Source organism: Haliotis cracherodii, unplaced genomic scaffold, assembly GCF_022045235.1.
Source record: "Haliotis cracherodii isolate W230 unplaced genomic scaffold, xgHalCrac1.p SCAF_3, whole genome shotgun sequence".
In the NCBI taxonomy this organism is placed as follows: domain Eukaryota; kingdom Metazoa; phylum Mollusca; class Gastropoda; order Lepetellida; family Haliotidae; genus Haliotis; species Haliotis cracherodii.
The window spans coordinates 49,173,150-49,192,885 of record NW_027266286.1 but is presented as its reverse complement, the minus strand read 5'-3'; positions in this window follow the sequence as shown (position 1 = coordinate 49,192,885).

The window sequence follows — 19,736 nt, the reverse complement described above, 5'->3', positions numbered from 1 at the left end:
CAGACCTACGAGACCTAGGAGTGTATAGCCTAAAGTTAATCAAATTCAGGGAATGAATATCATAACCACTTTTCACAGTATGCTGAACTTTTATCTTTGACAGACATACAAACAATCTTTAATGTGGTTCATATGGTAGGACGGGGTTAAGATCAATTCAAACATTGATTACATTTACGACAATTTTATCCAAATGTATAGTCTTTGGCTGGTCTAAAGCTAATCGTTCTAAAAATAGAGTCTTATAAATGAGAAAGTTCTGCAGGATATCCTTAGTAAAGTAGTATATCAATACAAAGAATAGAAACCACATACCTTATAAGTCACAACTTAGATATAGAAAACAGTGAATGCAAGACTGGATATCAGGATGGAAAAGGAAAAAAGAATAAGATCAGATTTCCGAGTTGAAGTGTCCTTTGCATGAGATTGGCCTTCTCTCACCGATCCAGACTTTACTGATGCACCTTCCTCAAAGTTCCCAACGTTGTTGGTCTTCTTGAAGCAACTCCCTGCGTGAATACCATGGTGGTGTCGTTTGAGGACGAACATGGTGATCATCAACGCTAGACAACTCTGGCACAACAGTATCATGAGGAAATATGTCATCCTGGGCGGACTGCTGGACCTAGGCAGGACATCATTGACGAAGTTGAGGAACACAGACTCAGCTACGAAGATGGAGACCAGGTATGACACCTTTTCCCCGGATTCCACTGGGAGGATGAAGACAAAGGCATTCATGTAGGACAGAAGGGCCATTGGAAAGATGACATTTGTTACATAAAAAATGCTGTGTCGCTTCAAAAAGAAATCGACGTTTATCATGGTTACATTTGACGTCTCTAATTCCAGGGCTTCCTCAGTCATTGTTACGTTTATCAACTCCCACTCGGTACTGCCCGTGAAATAAGAACGGAAACCATTGAATGCTAGTTCATTTGATATCTTTAAAATTCCAGGCCCGGCAATAATCCCGAATGTGCATTTTTGCGTATCAAATGGATACATTGTAACATCCACATCGCAAGTGGTTTTGAAGACCTCACCAATAGTTCCGTATATTTGGCCAGAATAATAGGCTAGCAATGGCAGATAGGTGCCAACATTGGTTATTCTGTCAGCACCATTGGGAATAGAAATGGTCGGTGTCCATATCTCATCAGGTTGGAAATACATCTTTGCAACACCAGGGAATTCCTGAATATCCCATGCTACTGCCTCGTCAGTCCATTCTAGCGACATGATACCACCGAAGGTAAAGATCTGGGAGGATTCGTCAAGGTCTAGAATAGTTATTGGGGTTAAATAGACACCCACAATCGGTTCAGGATACAAACTCGTAGTTGGAGGTATCGAAGAAGAATAATTAGCCAGAACCCGCTTCAAAACTTTCTCTTTCAAAGATCTGAGGGGATCGCCTCCCTGAAAAGGCAATATGGTGTCGTTTGAGGCTATTGATAAATCTTCACAGGCAAACATCAAGATCAGGCAATATACGAGCATGGTGAGTGTGGCTCTGAGAATTCCAACTACCGACTGACGCGAATGACAGATCAATAAAGTGGTTCATATGCGTTTGAATTGACATTAACATAATACAAAGTACATAGAAACAGTGCGATGTACATTGAAACCAATGTAAACACACAGGTAATGCCAAATTGACAAAACATAGTTAATCTTTGACATGCTGCACAAAGTGAGTGAAATGAACGTACCTGTCCAAAATATACTAATACTGTTATCAAGCCAAGCTGATTAGCGAAAGTTTAGTTCGAAACAATACGGTATAACTATACCAAAGAAAAAAAATAAACACACCCTAATGTATTTCATTACTGTTTGGTCACAATATTTGTAAGGCATGAAAGATAAAATTACGTGCCATGCATGGTATGCCCGTGCAGCATGCTACCCTCGAGTATCTCAAAAAGTATATCTTAAGCTCGGTTTAAACAGTTATTTCATGACATTGTGTGACCATGGCACGAAGGCGATTATCAAACGCCACAAATTGGCAAATAATCGGCGTGCGTAACGCAGGAATGTCTTGTAATGCCATTGGTCGGAATTTGGGAGATTGTCACACTGTCGTAAGCCGTTTAGTCGAGAAACATGATCAGACCGGTGATGTACAGGACCGTCACAGATCCGGAAGACATCCTGTGATGACACATCGCGAAGACAGGAACCTTCTTTGTCTGAAACAGCTGTGGTTGTCCAAATGCGTTTAAGCCCCCGAACCGTCAGGAACAAGCTGAAAGCAACAGGACCGAGGGCTAGACGAGTCATAAAGCGTCCCTTGCTGAGAGATCACCACAAAGCTGATCGTTTAGCATGGTGTATTGTGCGACAGAACTGGAATCTGAGAACTTGGAGACGGATCCATTGGTCAGACGAAAGTTGCTTTCTGCTCCACGCCACTGACGGAAGAACGAGAGTTTGGAGGCTACGGAACACGGCCTACACCCCCAGGAACATTTAACCGACTGTTGCATACGGCGGGGGCTCGATAATGGTTTGTGGTGTATCTCTTATGATTGCATGTTCGATTTGGTCACCATAAGGGGCAACTTAACAGGGGCTCAGTACATCCGGGACGTTTTGAGGCCAGTCGTTGTTCCTCATTTTGACAACCACCCTCTTGCTACTCGGCCCCAGTACATGGATGACAACGCCAGGCCTCATCGTTCGCATGCAACCGTGGATTACATGAGGGCAAATCCAATAACGACTCTACTCTGGACAGCAATGAGCCCAGATTTGAACCCCCTTGAACATTTTCGGGATATTCTGGGGCGGCGCATACAGGCACGAGATCCTCCTGTACAAGATTTACGCCGATTGGAAGCAGCATTGCATGAGGAATGGTTGTTGTTGACCCATCAACAGATCCAACGTCTGACTGGAGGCATGAGACGTGGGGTGGAATGCGTCATCCGGGCACGTGGCGGTTATACCCGCTACTGATCTGTTTCACGTGTCATGTCAAGCAGAGACTTTAAGGAACATTTTCACATGAAACATCAAACGTAACTCGTTTACTTAATCCTGCAGCTCCATACCTTTTTGAGGTATTGTCTAAGGTCAAAAACAGTACATGTGTTACCATGATGTTTTTGTCAGTACGTTTCAATAACAACTCACCAATATCTTCTTTATTTGTTGTCAAATGTTTGTTCTATCCGATGACATTGGTATCGCCCAGCCTCTGGCGGTCAGGCATCCCATGCCATGATTTTTGCCATTCGTCATGGTTCAGAAATAGGGGTGTGCTTAACTTTTTCTTTGTTTGTAGTATCAATCTTATCACGAAGGGGTATCCAACTTTACACTTTTAACAATAGTGGTGGGATACGAAACAAAGAAGAGTCGTGTTTTGACCTTTTAAATCACGAAGATTACAATTCCTTGCCCATACGCAAAATTCGTCTCAATGTTTCTTAATAGTTAGCCATAACATCATTTTCTTCACATATCATCACAAATATTACATTCAACTTTGATCTCCCTACCAATGTTTCAGTTGTATGTTATGCTTGGAACATTAATGATACTAACTGACTGGTGATATCGACTCATCCAACTTGTATCGTGCGATTACAACGATTTTGAACACGACAAGACTTTCACATTTTCACATTTCAGACTTGTCAGACGTTTGTCAATTCTGATGCATAGAACAATTAAGTGATTGAGTGAGTGAGTATGGTTTTACGCCGCTTTTAGCAATATTCCAGCAATATGACAGCGGGGGACACTAGAAATGGGCTTCACACATTGTACCCATGTCGGGAATCGAACCCGGGTCGTCGGCGTGACGAGCGAACGCTTTAACCACTAGGCTACCCGACCGCCCCAGAACAATTGAGAGACGGTCTTACTGGTTATATTGACTCATCCATTACAGTTGGTTATAACTTTTTCGGTGTTGTGAAATGCTTGTGTTATACGTTTGTTACAAATATATCGTATACTTATTCATATTTGATAAATATTCCATGTCATGTTGTTTTAAATTGCATCACATGTCATTTGTTTCAATGCCCGATAATACCTCATTTATCATGTATTCTTGTGTGTAGACAGAACTTTATAGATGTACATTGTTTACCAAAACTAGTTTTCAAAGTTAAAAAGTGCCTGGACTCCTCAAACACCACTTTAAGTGTATGTTTGTACAATGTTTTTATATCAATATACCAGTTACTGTTTAGCCTAATTACACAGAGACAATGTAACAATGTCTAGAACAAGGAAGACAATGTCCAGCTGAATGTGGCCTGTCCTCTGAGTTTAAAAACATGTGTTGAAGATAAGTAAGTAATTCACTTGAAAACTTATTCTCACTACTAAATACCCAAAAGATATTAGGAACACATAAGGAGTGTTAATCGTTGGAGTTGAATACTTGACTTACCTTTGTACGTGTTTGTGATGGGTGCCACCTGTGGGACATGACACCTGGTATCATCACTCACTCATAGAGATATGATACAGCTGGAATCGTACAAAGTTCTCTTTATCTTAGGATTATGGATCGGGTTTTATCGCTTGTATTAATATCAGATAATGTCATGGCCTGGTGGATCGTCTATACACTTATTTGCAACCGATTGTTTTACACATATTAATAGAAACATTTTCGCATCGTCTTTGTCCATTAAAACTTTAATAACAAATTCACAACTTGAAGCGCAGGTCATTATAAGCCGAATCATATTTACGTTTTGATAATTACATGTTTAACAGACGTTATATGTCGAGAAGTGTCTTGATACGTACATAACTAGTTAGTATGCACCTTCCTGAAGAGAAAGAGAGACAGACTTGAATGCGTTGCCTATTACCAAAGCATGATACCGACGCATGATACCGACGCTTGATACCGACGCGGTGACATTGATCAATCAGCAAACTCAACCGAGATAGAAACTTGCTGATGCGCGGAGACTAGGCACGCCAGGAGATTGGATACCAGCAGACAATCAAGTGTTTTATTGTAAGTATATTGACCCAACTCTTTCTGCAAAACGCAATGTTTGCAAACATATGACACAGCTTAATCTTGTTAATGGACCACCAAAGTCAAATCTCCTGGATACATTCTTCAGTGTTGGGAAGTTTCATTTTGCCAATTATCATTGAATGAATTTGCATCTTTTTCGGTGGACGGTGATTGTCCGTACTTTCATACTTGTGTTTTGTTGTGGGGCAATATAAGAAGATGGCGGTTAGACCACGTTTCCTTCCTGCCTGTACCAGGTTGCCTTTGCCAGCTCAGTATAACTTGCCTCTGAATGTATTTGTGGTGGCACGTGGTCCAGTGCACAGCGCACAGATCACGAATCAGGTGAAGTTCAGCAACGTTGGTCTCGGAGACTCCTGAGAGTTTTTAAGGCTTCGGTCCTGTCCCACACTGAAGCACATGTACCACATGTGGTGTCTCCTTAGGCATGTGACTTTGTTCGAAATGTGCCTCTTTTCACCCATCAGTGAGTGGGTACCCAGTAGGATGAGATGGTAATGTGTCTGTTAACCCTCTAGCGCCTCACGGGCAGCTTTGGTTGTATATTCCCCTGGGAGCTGAGAATGAAAATCGAGTGCCCACTGATCAATTGACCGGGGTAATAATAGTGTAGCGTTATGCGCATCTACTTGGTGAATGTAATCTGGCGTATATAAATGCATATAAATGCATATAAATGCACATTATTATTATCATTATTATTATTATTATTTCATGGCCCCGCGAGTTGGATAGGCCTAGCCTAATATTGCCCAAACAGTATGAACGGTGTCGTAGGTGGGTGAACCTGACACAGGCGAGCTTCGTCAGTATGTCGATAATGCAGTTGTCCTTTCTAAACAGAAAATAACCATATTGACACTTCTGACATACGTACTGTCGCTGTAATTGCAGCATAGTAACTGTTTCACCATTTTATTATCTCGAACACATGTGCAAGTGATATCAAGTGCCACGACCATAGGCATCCCGTTATTTAGAGAATAAGACATATAATATTATCCATTAGATTGCAAAGCGTCTATCAAACTCAACGAATGCCACCCATTAAATGGCAGTGGCACGTGAAGATCCGGGTAGAGAATAGGTCTTCAGCAAACAATGCTTGTCGTAAAAGGAGACTATGCTTGTCGTTAGTGGAGACTAACGCGATCAGGTGGTCAGGCTCGCTGACATTTCATCGCATGCCAATTGCGTAGATCGATGCTCATGATGTCAATCACTTAATTGTCTGGTCCAGATTCTATTATTTACAGACCGCCGTCATTTAGTTGGAACATCGCTGATTTCGGCAAACAAACAAACTCGATTAATGGGACGAAAGTACAAAGAAAATTCCTGTTCAGACATCACAGTGAAGTCATACAATACAATCCATCTATTTAATTTGGTACTACTTTCTAATTATGTAGGGGTGCAGGGATGAATAAATGGAAGCAATACTCTCTTCTTGCCCTTTTCGAACATGCTTTTCCCATATTTAAATAGAAATAGGTATATTTAATTACACCAAAGTTTAGTTAGTATAGCATAATACAATGACACACCATAAATAAGCGGCTTTACACCCAAATCACTCAATACCTTTCTATTAGACCAATGCAGTTTAATGTTGCAAAGTGACCGCCTCCGTGGTCTAATGGTAGAGCGTCCGCCCGGAGAGCGGAAGGTCCGCGGTTCGATCCCCAGCCGCGTCATACCAAAAGACGTTAAAAGATGGTACTTGTTGTTACCCTGTCTGGCGCTCGGCATAAAGGGGCTAAAACAAGGACTGGTCGGCTCGGAGTCAGTATACTATGTCTGAGTGTTGTATTCATGTTAAACTGCGGCATGGTATCTCAGTGAAGTAGCACTATAAATCGGCATCTGTCCGGACTGGTACAAGCAGCCACGCACATACACGTGCATGCACGTCGCTATATAAGTGCAATAATCTTGGACGCGACGTTAAACCCCATTTCACCTCACCTCACCTAATGTTGCAAAGTGATTTGTGAGACAAAAAAACTTTACACAAGACGATTGTAAGTTGCGCGCGTTAACTATTCAGTGATTGTCGATTCTTAAATTGATATTATCTTCGTTCGCTCGCTCGGTGACTATCTTGATTGCGTTTCATGATACCCCGACGACGTGGATCGTTGCTCACAATATGGATCACTGGATTGTCTTGTTTAGGAATGATTAATATTACAGACTGTCGTCATATAGCTGGAGTATTGCAGAGTGTGGTGTTAAACAACAAACAAGCAACATGATACAACGTTTAGAAATCATGTATTTCTTTTTGAAAATATAACACCAATTGAGTTGTACTAAGTTCAATATGAGTATACCCAGGCTTCCGATTGTATGAAAGTTTAGTATGTTTCAAAAAGGGGCTGCACACCACTGTGCCCCCACGCAATACCTTGCCTCTGGATTCCAGTCTATACATGTGTAAGGAGTTCCTAAAAGATGCTTCCATTCAAGAGACATACTCTAATTGGGCATTTGCATTTCCATCTTTAGTTACGTGGCTGAGCAGCATACTAGATTTGTTTACACACAGCAGTCAATAGCCCGTGAGGCTCATACGAATTCACCATTTAATGGAGAATTTCCTCGCAGTCAATACAGAATTTCTGATAGTCATCATTGTGATATTTTCCCAACACTTCTGTCGCAGTGTTGGGCTTTTGTGCTAATTTTATGCACACAATCTGCCCAACGTCAGGTGCAGCTATGACATCAATCGAATACTCTCAGTGGGCATTTGAAATTGATGGTTTTTATCCTGCGTCGCAATGTGTGCTTGTCGCAAGAGGCAATTACATGGATAGGTTGGTAAAGCTCGGTGATTTCGATTATAGTGTGCGGTCGATGGTTATCAACAACTAGTTTGTGAGGTCCAGGCAAGATTACATACACACAACCGTGATATATTGTTTAGGCATTACTTAGAAGTTGACGGATGACAAAGTAGACACATTTTATGGATAACAACTTCTTTAATACTGTAAATGCGACGTTTAACGCCGCACTCAGCAATATTCCAGCTTTATGACGGCGTTCTGTACGTAATCGAGTCTTGACCAGACAATCCAGTCATTGACATCATGAGCATCGATCTACGCAATTGGGATACGACTACATACATTCACGTTGTTGACAGTCAAACAATCCTCCTGGTTCTATTGTTTTCGGTGGAGCCTGCAAGAGTAACATAGAATATATAGATACAATACAACACCAAGCCCTGAGACTATGTTGTGGAGCCTTTAGGCCTTTGTGTGGACGTTGACGCCTTCCCTAACGCCGTATAAACATTGTCTCGTAAATATATTACAAATACAGTTCTTCATCCAACATATGAAGTAATGTTGCAGAAGAAACCCAAACTGATATTACAGCTGAAAATATCGAGTTGGATATTATATTTCCATACAGACTTTTGTCAACTCCTCCATTGAAATTTATCAAGACATTTCTTGTTATTTCAATTATTTGTTTATTTTCTCGAAATTTCGAGTTTTTCTCGTTATTTCGATTATATTTTTGTAATTTCGATTATTTTCTCGCGTTATTTCAATTATTTTCTCGTTACTTTTTTTGCGTTACAAGTTTATTATAACAACTCGAAATTTCGATTTATTTTCTCGTTGTTTCAATTATCATATCGAAATTATGAGATTTTTGTCACGTTACTTCGATTATTTTCTCTTTATTTTAAGTTTATTAAAAAAATCAGGTATAATAGTGGCAAAATATTAATATTTATTTCAAGGGAAAGTTGTGAGCCTTTTATCGTCAACATAACAAATCTAATACTATTATTGTATCTAATGATGGTCAAAATAGTGCTCAGGTGTCAAAGTTGTCGCAGAAAGGGTCATGGTTCCTCGTAAAATAATGATATTAAATTTGAGTAACATACGCTCTCAACCGCCAAACATTTTCCAAGCAAACTCCGCCGCTATCTTTGCACATCAAGTCACCCACACGGATTCTCCACTTCATCGCGTACTCGTAGGCAGGTGATTGATTGTCCTCGTACCATAGACGATATGAGAACGATACAAACTACTAACAAAGGCATGCCTCGGAATTCTCTCACTGTGACTCTGTTCTTACTTTGACACCACACGTTTCGATTAAAGGAGTGAAGAGATAGAAAACAACAGAATGAACCATTGAACAAGTTGCAGTGGGTGTCTTGTCCATGTATCACGCTTACTTTGAAGTTAACTATATGAAACCTCTTGACACAGTAAAGTTGCTGATAAGACTTTCCAGAAATGGGTCCAAATGTGTGATACCATGTGTCTCTGTACAAACTATGTATTGAAGCTTATTACTGCATTTTTGTGGTCCTAAGATACTGTAGTTTTAACATATAATAAGGCGTCAAAATGTGATTTTAACCCATAAGGCCCCTGAACTCTTGGTTGGTCATATGTTGAAAAAAACAGAATAACGTGTCTCGATTATCCGCGAAACAGACCACATTAGGCGTAAAAGGCAAACTAGAGGTGAAAATTATATGAATGGAACACCAGGTGTTCGATAAAAGGGTAAACGTGTCCTGTCCTGCCGGTAGCACCGTCACTTAGACAATTTTGCATAAAAAAGAAATGTTTGTTTGATGCCTGACGCCACACAGCAGTACTCCGACCCATTCGTCACCACTCGCCCCTTTCCGTAACCTGCAAGAAGACTCGTCCCCCTACATTCGTGACCAACTCGTGTTATTCCGGGACAAGCCGAATAGCGACTCGTGCCCCTCTTGTGGCCATTTTTGTGACCTGGTTCCGTCTTAGAGCAAACGGGCATACCTAAAACAATTGTCAGCTCGTTGCGTAATGGTTCACTTTTATTTCCCCATGTATTATATAATATATTTGTGATACAATTTAAAGCACATGGTCACGAATGTACTCCGACCATGCGAAGGCGGTCTGCAAACAAACCAGACAATCAAGTGATAGATAAGTCGCATGTATACCAGTGACATGTTTTTAAACTATCCACAAAGAGTTTAATATAAAATTGTACCGGACGTGTCATAGTGTAGAGCAAACATCCCGATGAAACGTTTTGTCCTGATGCAGAGTTCATGTTGATACTAGGTCACACATCAATGAAGTTAAGCGAACCCGTGAAGATCCGGGGTAGAATAGGTCTTCCACAATCCATGCTTTCCATAAAAGGCGACTATGCTTGTCGTAAGAGGCGACTAACGGGATCGGGTGGTCAGGCTCGCTGACTTGGTTGATGCATGTCATCGATCCCAATTTCGTAGATCGATGGTCATGATGTCAATCTTGTTGCTTGTTTAACGCCGCACTCTGCAATATTCCAGCTATATGACGACGGTCTGTAAATAATCGAGTCTGGACCAGACAATCCAGTGATTGACATCATGAGTATCGATCCACGCAAAACGCATTGGATCGTCTGGTCCAGACTCGATTATTTACAGACCGCCGTCATAAAGCTGGAATATTGCTGAGTGCGGCGTTAAACAACAAACAAACAAACAAAAGTTAAGCGACGTTGGTCGTGGGAGTCTTTGAATCGGCGACCGAGTTCGGATGTTAAGGACCTGAGAGTTTCTTTGGCTTCGGTCCTACCCCACACTGGGTTGTATACTCGCCATGGAGCTGAAAACGAAATTCGAGTGCACACTGATCCATTGACCCGGGTAAAAATACGCTTTGTGCGTGATGTTCAGTATGGAACAATCGCAACACAAAACGATTATTATTATTATTATTATTATTATTATTATTATTATTATTATTATCTACAGATAGAAATTAAAAAGAGCAAAGGGGGTTTGGGTGATCCCGGCAGTCAGGCATGTTAGGCTCATCATTAGCTCCCTCCCTCACCTGGCCCCCTCTACACGCAGCCCAGACAGCGAATGGGACGTCTCCCAGGAAGCGCTGCCGAGTAGGGTTGTATTCCTGGTAGCAACCCAGGGTACTCTCCCAATGTCAGTCAACAGATTGGGAGGTACCAAACCTAAGGCACCGAGAACAATGGGCAGTCGGACAACTTGGTACTTGGGAAGCGAGCGTGACATTTCGAAAGCGAGGTCCGCATATTTGCCTTTTTTCCCTGAATCTTTTCACACTAGTGTCAAAAGGGACAGAAAAATCAATGATATAAAGGGATTTGATATGGCACTTCGCTTGGTTGACACTCATTTCTGTACCGTCCAGCAGTACAGAACCATCAACGAAACCAACAGTGACATTGAGATTATGTCCCACATCCCTGGCTCGTTTATGAAAACTGTGGAATGCCTTGTTTTCATCATGCGTCTTGACATGCTTGACAAGAGCATCATCAGACAAATACATGTGTGAAAAAGTGCACAATACAGTTCTTTCATGAAGAGCCTCTACGTAAATCAAACCACGCCCCCCAATTATAATGGGTAAATATAAGCGATTGAGGGAAGAGCGAGGGTGGTGGGATCTATTGTCTGACATTGATTCTTCGTGTGAGGGTGCCAATACCCTGAATTTCTTGTTTCGTCCATTCAACAACGCCAACAGAAAACGAAAGGACGGAAACAGCATATTAAGTATTTGTGGCTTTAACTTTATTGGGAGAATTCAGCTCACAACTCCAGATTTTTTAAAGTCTTCATTTGAACTCTGTACGAAGTTTGTCCTTGATAGGGGCATTCCCCCATCCTGCATCCCAAAGTACGTATATGCCTGACCTCCCACGAGATTATGTCCCACATCCCCCACTACACACAGCCCAGACAGCGAATGTGACTTCTCCCAGGAAGCGCTTGCCTTGTCAAACCCACCAAGAACTTTTCGGAGAATGTAAAAACTCCCCAACATTGAAGCCCTCTGCATTATCCAGAAGTGCTGTATTCCCGGTAGCAAACCCGGGTACTCTCCCAATGTCAGTCAACAGATTGGGAGGTACCAAACCTAAGGCATAGAGAACAACAAAGAGGGTTTGGGTGATCCTGGCACAGTCAGGCTGGTTAGGCTCATCATCAGCTCAGGGCTCTGCGTGAAGCCCAGACAGGAATGAGACTTCTTCCAGGAAGCGCTGCCTAGTCAAACCCACCTATGGATGGACATGTGCGTCAAACAGTGGTTGTTCAGATAGCCCTTCCCTGAAAAACAGGTTCCAACAGTTCCCATGATCAGGTAATGGTCTGACAGAGTCAGACACCTTGTGGAGACCAATAGTGGTTTCTGACAGAAGGTTCATCTGAAGGTGATGTCGGTTTCCATCTGATTAACCTATTGAGATGCCCTTCCACAACGTACGCTGTGGCAATTTTCGCTACCGCCGTGCCGCTATAAAGTGACAGTTTTAACAACTTTTCTTGTTTCTTCAAAATATTATTCAAATCTGATTGAGTACAGGGAATTCATCAACAGTTTGGATCATTAATTATCACCTGATATTTCTATTTAACAGCTATGAAGCAGTGTATCGGGGTCATGGAGGCAAAGTGACTGCACTCTGGGTGTACTTCTTCTTTTGTGTGAATCTGTTGAAGATACTGCAAATCGGTTTACGACTCGTAGCTGAATTAAATAGAAACATGTTAATACTTCACGGCATAGCGACCATATGTATTCGATGGTAAAGGATTAACGTAGTCTATCGACTTTGGATACTGCCGCGTCCCCATGAAGAATACTTTCTTATTCTTTGATGGGCATAATAGGGGTTACTGCAGGTCGGTAACACGAAGTTAAAGCAACTGTATGAATGGCAGCTTCTTCATTTACACTGTCATTACTTGACGTAATCGACACAATTACTTACTTTGAAAATTGGATTATTTACCCATATTATGGGGGTACCATGACATACGCACTTAAAAAAAAATGAAGGTAGGATGTAGTTCACTGAACCTCACTACACAAAAGAATCCGGTATATGAATTGGACATATGTTATTGGAAAATGTTGGTGGCCTGATATTCGACATAAGGTGCGTCAAAACGCAGCCATTGTCGATTTGCAATGTCTTAAACGGCATTGTTTTCACACTTGTTCAAAGATGCACACTTGTTCAAAGCAAAATGCACGTGCAAGTTATGGCATTCGTAACTCGTGGGAGTGGCTATAATAAGGCAAGCATAAGCCAATAATTTGTCATTCAATTGTCAACATTTTTCAAGTTCGAAAATGCCGCGACTCAGCGCCGCCAATCAGGACGTATCTAAAGAGTAAAGAAGAGAATCGCAGTCTTCTGTTGCACGTCACTTCCACGTCCTCCACAGCACCGTTTGCCGAACCGCCTCCGTGGTCTAGTGGTAGAGCGTCCGCCCGGAGAGCGGAAGGTCCGGGGTTCGATCACCGACCGCGCCATACCAAAAGACGTTAAAAGATGGTACTTGTTGTTACCCTGTCTGGCGCTCGGCATTAAGGGGCTAAAACAAGGACTGGTCGGCTCGGAGTCAGTATACTATGTCTGAGTGGGATATTCATGTTAAACTGCGGCATGGTATCTCAGTGAGCTAGCATTATAAATCGGCATCAGTCCGGACTAGTACAAGCAGCCAAACACATACATACACGTGCATGCACGTCGCTATATAAGTGCAATAATCTTGGACGCGACGTTAAACCCCATTTCACCTCACCTCACCATTTGCCGCCTTTGTGACCGATACACCCAGTTCAATTCCACTGCAGACCGTCCGTAAACCGGCCGACCAAGAGTTACCACCCCTGCACAGGATCGCTATATTCGACTGTTCCACCTACGTCATGGCCATGCCTCACCTACGGAAACTGCAGGACGCATCCCTGGTTTGAAGAGGATATTGGACCAGACTGTCAGGAACCATCTCCGCGAGGCTGGAATCCGACCCAGAAGACCAGTTAGTTGGTGCCATACATTTCAGCCTTGGAATTTGAGAAACTGGAGTCGAGTGTGGTGTAGCAATGAATAACGATTTCTTCTTCACCGGCGTAATGGAAGACAACGTGTTTATCGTCGTCAAAATGGGCGTTTTGCCCCACAATTTGTACGTGAATTCGAAAATGTCGGTGGCGGTAGTGTCATGGTGTGTGTGTGTGTGTGTGTGTGTGTGTGTGTGTGTGTGTGTGTGTGTGTGTGTGTGTGTGTGTGTGTGTGTGTTGTCCTTTACAACATGATCTGACTTTGTTGTGGTTCGGGGACAGCAAATAGCTTAATGAATCAAATTCTTCAACCCCACCTTCTTCCATTCATTGACCGCCAGAGGGAGCTGTTTCAACAGGACAACGCTCCACCACCAACAGCTCGTGTGACGGTAGACTACCTTCATAATGCCAACATTAACATATTGCCCTGGCCGTCGAGATCCCAACCAAATCGAACACCTCTGGGATGAACTCGATCGACGTGTACGTCAACGTCAGAACACACCGCAGACACTCCCACAAGTGGCCAACGCATTACAAGCAGAAAGGCGCAGAATTCCCCAGGACAGAATTCGTACACTTATCCAGTCAGTGCCGAGGAGATGCAGATCCGTGATTGCTGCCCAGGGCGGTCACACGAGATACTGAGTTCAGTGCCACCTTGTGGCCTTATGTGACATGACAATGATCCGTTTTAAGTGCCTTTGTACAACGACAACATGTGACTACCAAGATCCAAAATTTCATATTTCTATCTTTATCGACTTTATTAGATACAGCAAATTTACTAAAAATGTACCTGTGCGTTTCATTTTTTGAGAGTGTAAACTCGTAAACATGTGTTGAAATATTCGACTCTGAAATTGGACACAAACATGATTGCATTTGACATTAACCAATCCCTGTTATATCGGTTATGCTTTTCCTAGATTCCAATATTGTTGGTATTTTAATAATTTAGTTAATGTTTTATTGATAACAATACCACGGGAACAAAAGAGAGGATTTACACCTTTGAAAGAAACGCAAAATACAGTTGAAAATACATTCAATGACCAGATGTACGTATATGTTCGTATTATTCCCGGTATGAGCTTTGGGCATTTATTTATACAGCTGAGACATTTGGACGGAAGTAGTGTCTTTTCCTTGGTCGAGGAACAATTCATAACAAGATGATCATAATATATACAGGCCGACCAAACAAAACCAGCAGAGAGCTTTCAGAAACTATGGATTTGTATACACTCTAGATAGAAATAGCCATAAAACTACAAACATTCCAAACATTCCATAACACTTGCATCGCACATTGTCAATGGAACCAAACACAGAAAAGCATGCAGACCGCAACAAACCGAGCGCGTCCGTCTCAACTGCAAATGGCTCCTTTCAGGTCACCCGTCATTTAAGATAAAAAATACGAATCAGATTTAGTCGACATGTGCAGGTCAACCACAACTGTGTTCATTTGGAAAAATGCAACTATAACACAATTCCATGATAGTTCATATTCCTTAATATTGTAATATACGTGAACAGCTTGTTATATACTTAACTTACATCAGGAACGGTTTACTAGCAGTGGCAGTAACTGTACACAAACTGGCCTTTCCTTGTACCGACGGCAGGTAAAAGATACACAACTATAAATATTTCAGATGCACTTCATGTTAGTTTCTTTCAGCAGTGTGGCGTTATTCCCACGACAATGACATAGTTTTCGTCCTTGTTATCCTCTCTCTAAATGTGGGGGCGGTTGGGTATCCTTGTGCTTAAAGTGTTCGCTCGTCACGCCGAAGACCCGGGTTCGATTCCCGACATGGGTACAATGTGTGAAGCCCATTTCTGGTGTCCCCCGCCGTGATATTGCTGGAATATTGCTAAAAGCGGCGTAAAATCAAACTCACTCACTCACTCACTCTCTAAATATGAATGGTTTTATGAGATATGTTATCATTCATAGCCTGTGTATATGTTGGGTTAACAATATGCTGAAAAGGTTCATTTTCACGATGTCTAGATGGAATATTGCTGAGTGCAGCGTTAAACAACAAACAAACAGATCTTTTTAATGTCTCCGTTGTTTTTTATATTAAAACCAGGAACAATCCTTTTTTTCAACAGTCCGATGCATAATTAATCTCTTTTCGATAAAATGCCCGCGCCCAGCCCCCAGCCCCTCCAGGCTATCAAATGGTCGGTGCGTTTTAATTCTTATCTGTCAATTTGTACAGTTTTAATATTCCATCTGCAATGAGAGCTACTAGCCAATGTGACATCGTCTTTTGCTGGTTACCAAGTCATGTCGGCATAAAAGGTGACCCAAACCGTTATCTCAACTAATGATCCCGTAAAGTGATTTCAAACCAACCATCAAGAGTTATACTCGGGATTTCATGCAAAAGAGGTACTATATGATATCCTCTCATCAATAAGCGGTTCTCTAGTTCCGGAAGCCTCTGATCACGTGCTTCTTCATTAGACACAATGTTACTTTTTAATAAGTTGTAAGGTAAAACTCTTTTGGTGTAGACGGTATGATAGGATAACAGCGAGTGCTTGGGTGCAGACAAGCAAAAATGTATAATTATGTATTTAACGTCACAGCATTTATAAAATACAATAGATGTAAACTCCTGACCATCTTTATCTTTATATTACGTACATTGACATTGAATGTTTGAATAAATGTCAGAGACGGAATACCTTCGATACATGAACATACCTATGAAAAGATCCATTTGACTCATCTATTTATTCCCCTTAAGTGACTGGAAGATTATATGCCATGACGACAAACATCCACATGTCTCACGTTCAAGTGACAACACAGTTTCCCTTCTTCAGCGTTCATCGTATCGGACATTTTGACGTGGTTTTACTCATTAATGTATTACGACGCAGTGACACCCCGACTGAGATATGTCTTTAAAACATTGATCATTTAACGATATTATTCAAATCTATTTGTTGTAACCAAATTACAAACGATGTTACTGATGGATATTTTGTACATACAGACGCCCCAAATACGTAAACTCTCGCTTTGAGGACCACAAACACACCCTTATGATATAATCAGAAATCTTGTTTTACCATGTAATGTATGATTATGGAAAGGTTTTTACTCACCTACAGTAGAACAATGAGTCATTAATGACAAATCAATGGGTACATGTGTGGTGAAGCTGTTATCCAGGGAGGCTCCATTTTGTAAAATATCTTTAGAGTTACATCCAGATTTAGCACCTTATCTAATCTGCATTTTTCCCTTGCGAAAACAGCAAGATTTTAGGAGGCTTACAATTCATGTCAAGAAACATCGGCTCTATGATTTTTAATGCACTGATAAGGAAAATGATGCTTGTACCTGCACAAAGACCCGTGTAAATACAGAAACTGTCATCCATTAGTATTGTAAGAGACTACAAACAAATCATAATGTTGACTCGTGTGGTCCACTCATCTTAGGTGACGCAGTTCGCTGTGCAGAAATGCGTCCGTTGTGCACGCCAGAAACATTTTATCATGGACTCGAATCCCGGTTCACCCCGATTATGTCACCACTATACCCGGTCTCCCGGGTTTCGCGAAAGTGGTAAACGTCGAAGACCTGCATCGCTTCGGACTTTCCACCCATATTAAGCTGACGGCGTTACCGTTACTGATGCTGCCCCGCATTGTTGAAAGTCGAGAGTGGTTTTCGTGTGAGGCACAGAAATATTTTAATGCATTTTTAATGAATGGAGGTAAATGTTTCAAAAAAATAGAATGGGCATTCAATAGAGGATATGTCATGAGTAGTTGTGTGCAGCGCTACAGGACCGTTCCTGGGTTCTGATTGGTCGGTGGGGTCACGTGACCTCTGATGACGTCACTTCCGGTTGGGTGTGGGCAGGGCATTATGGGTCCTGCATGCGCATCCAAGATGGCGGCACATCCGTTTCCGGTGGCGTGCGCACCTCCAAGAGGGCGTCACATCCGTTTCCGGGGAGGAGGGGGAAAACCCAGAGAAGCGGTCGTAAAATGTGAACAAGATCGACATTGAAAGAAGCGCGTATAAAAACTTTTTGTTGTTCTAAACATAGACGTGGTGGTGGTGGTGGTGGTGGAGGGAGGAGGAGGGAGGGAGGAGGAGGGGGAGGAGCAGGAGGTGGGTTCTTTGTTTGGGTCTGAGGGTCGTCAAAGCAAAGGATGAAAGCGTTCTTTCGGGAGAGATTGGTGGCCCTGAAAGGGCCGTTTTGGGAAGAAGTCGATCGCTTCTTCACCCACATACACGCAGTGGTGCAAAGGCACGGGTGGGCTGTCATCTGTCGTCTCACATGATACTTACTTGTGTGAGTTAAACGTCTCCTTCAGGACAGTATTACAATATACACATTGGAATGTTCCATCCCGTGCCCTTGTGCCAAGGGCGTAGACTGGCCTACACCCTTGGCACCTGTTGCATTGCCATGGAGGAGGCAATGTTGGTGATGTTTCTTTCTCCTCCAATCTGACCCCTTGTACCACTGAAATGATCTCCAAATCCCCGTTTTCTGTGTTATTTTGCATGTTGCTGCTGCTGCTGCTGCTGATATCATAGAATGCACTGTGTGTGTGTGTTTGCTCTTGTTTATTTTATAGGAGAGGCACTGACACCCTGCTTCCTGGTGGGTTCGCCAGGCAGCAGCTCCGATTTGGTCGTTCCGGTGCCTGGTCTGCATCTCAGTTTTCCAAAATGACCCGACCCCTGTGTTTCTTTTCCATAGGAAATGGATTTTACCATGGGAGAAAAAGCACAACCTCGTTTCGACCAATCAGAGGTTGTGCTCGGACAATGCTGGGCTCTGATTGGTCGATCCGGTTTCTTTCTTGGGTAGTCTTGGTATTTTTTAGGTAGACGGTCGTCTGAATGCTAAAGGTGGACCGTCATAGGTAGGCATGAACGTGATGTGGGAATGTCTACGTGATGTACGTCGTGTCCCCCTCCCCCCCCCCCCCCCCCCCCCATGCAAATCGTGATGTCATGTGTGTGTCTTCAAACATACGTTTACGTTGATCCATAGGATTGTTATTCCATGCATACGTGATGTACGTCATGTTGCCAGGCACACGTGGTGTTTCACGCGTGTCTTTATGCAAAACATGGTGTCATGTGTGTGTGTGTGTGTGTGTGTGTGTGTGTGTGTGTGTGTGTGTGTGTGTGTGTGTGTGTGTGTGTGTGTGTGACTACAAACAGACGTTATACTTATTTAGTATTTAGATGGATAGAGAAAGATCGATAGACATACGTAGTGTTTCGTCCGTGTCTTCATGCAAACGTAGTGTCATGTGTGCGTGTCTTCAAACAGACGTTGATCCATAGGATGATGACGTTGATCCATAGGATTATTATTATCATTATTATTTATACCGAGGTGTTGACACAGGCATACTGTCACACGTGTTTTTCATGCACACGTCATGTACTTCATGTTGCCATGCAAACGTGATGTACTACGTGTCTCTATGCACACATGTATTTATATATATTTATTTTATTTTGAGACGTTCAATTGTGGTGTCACGCGTATGCGTGTGCCTCCAAGAGGACTAGGGGGAGGGTGTGGGTTCTTTGTTTTGAATTGTTGTTGTTTGGGTTGGCAAAGCAAAGGATGAAAGCTGTCTTTTGGGTGAGATGGGTGGCCCTGAAAAGGACCGTTTTGGGGAAGAAAAACTTTTCTGCTGCTGTCAAAGAAGAAACATCATGTCCAATCTTATTGCAAGACAAGGATCATCGATGCGGTACTTGCTGCCATCTTGGTATACCATCTGGGTATGCCATCTGGGTATGTCAT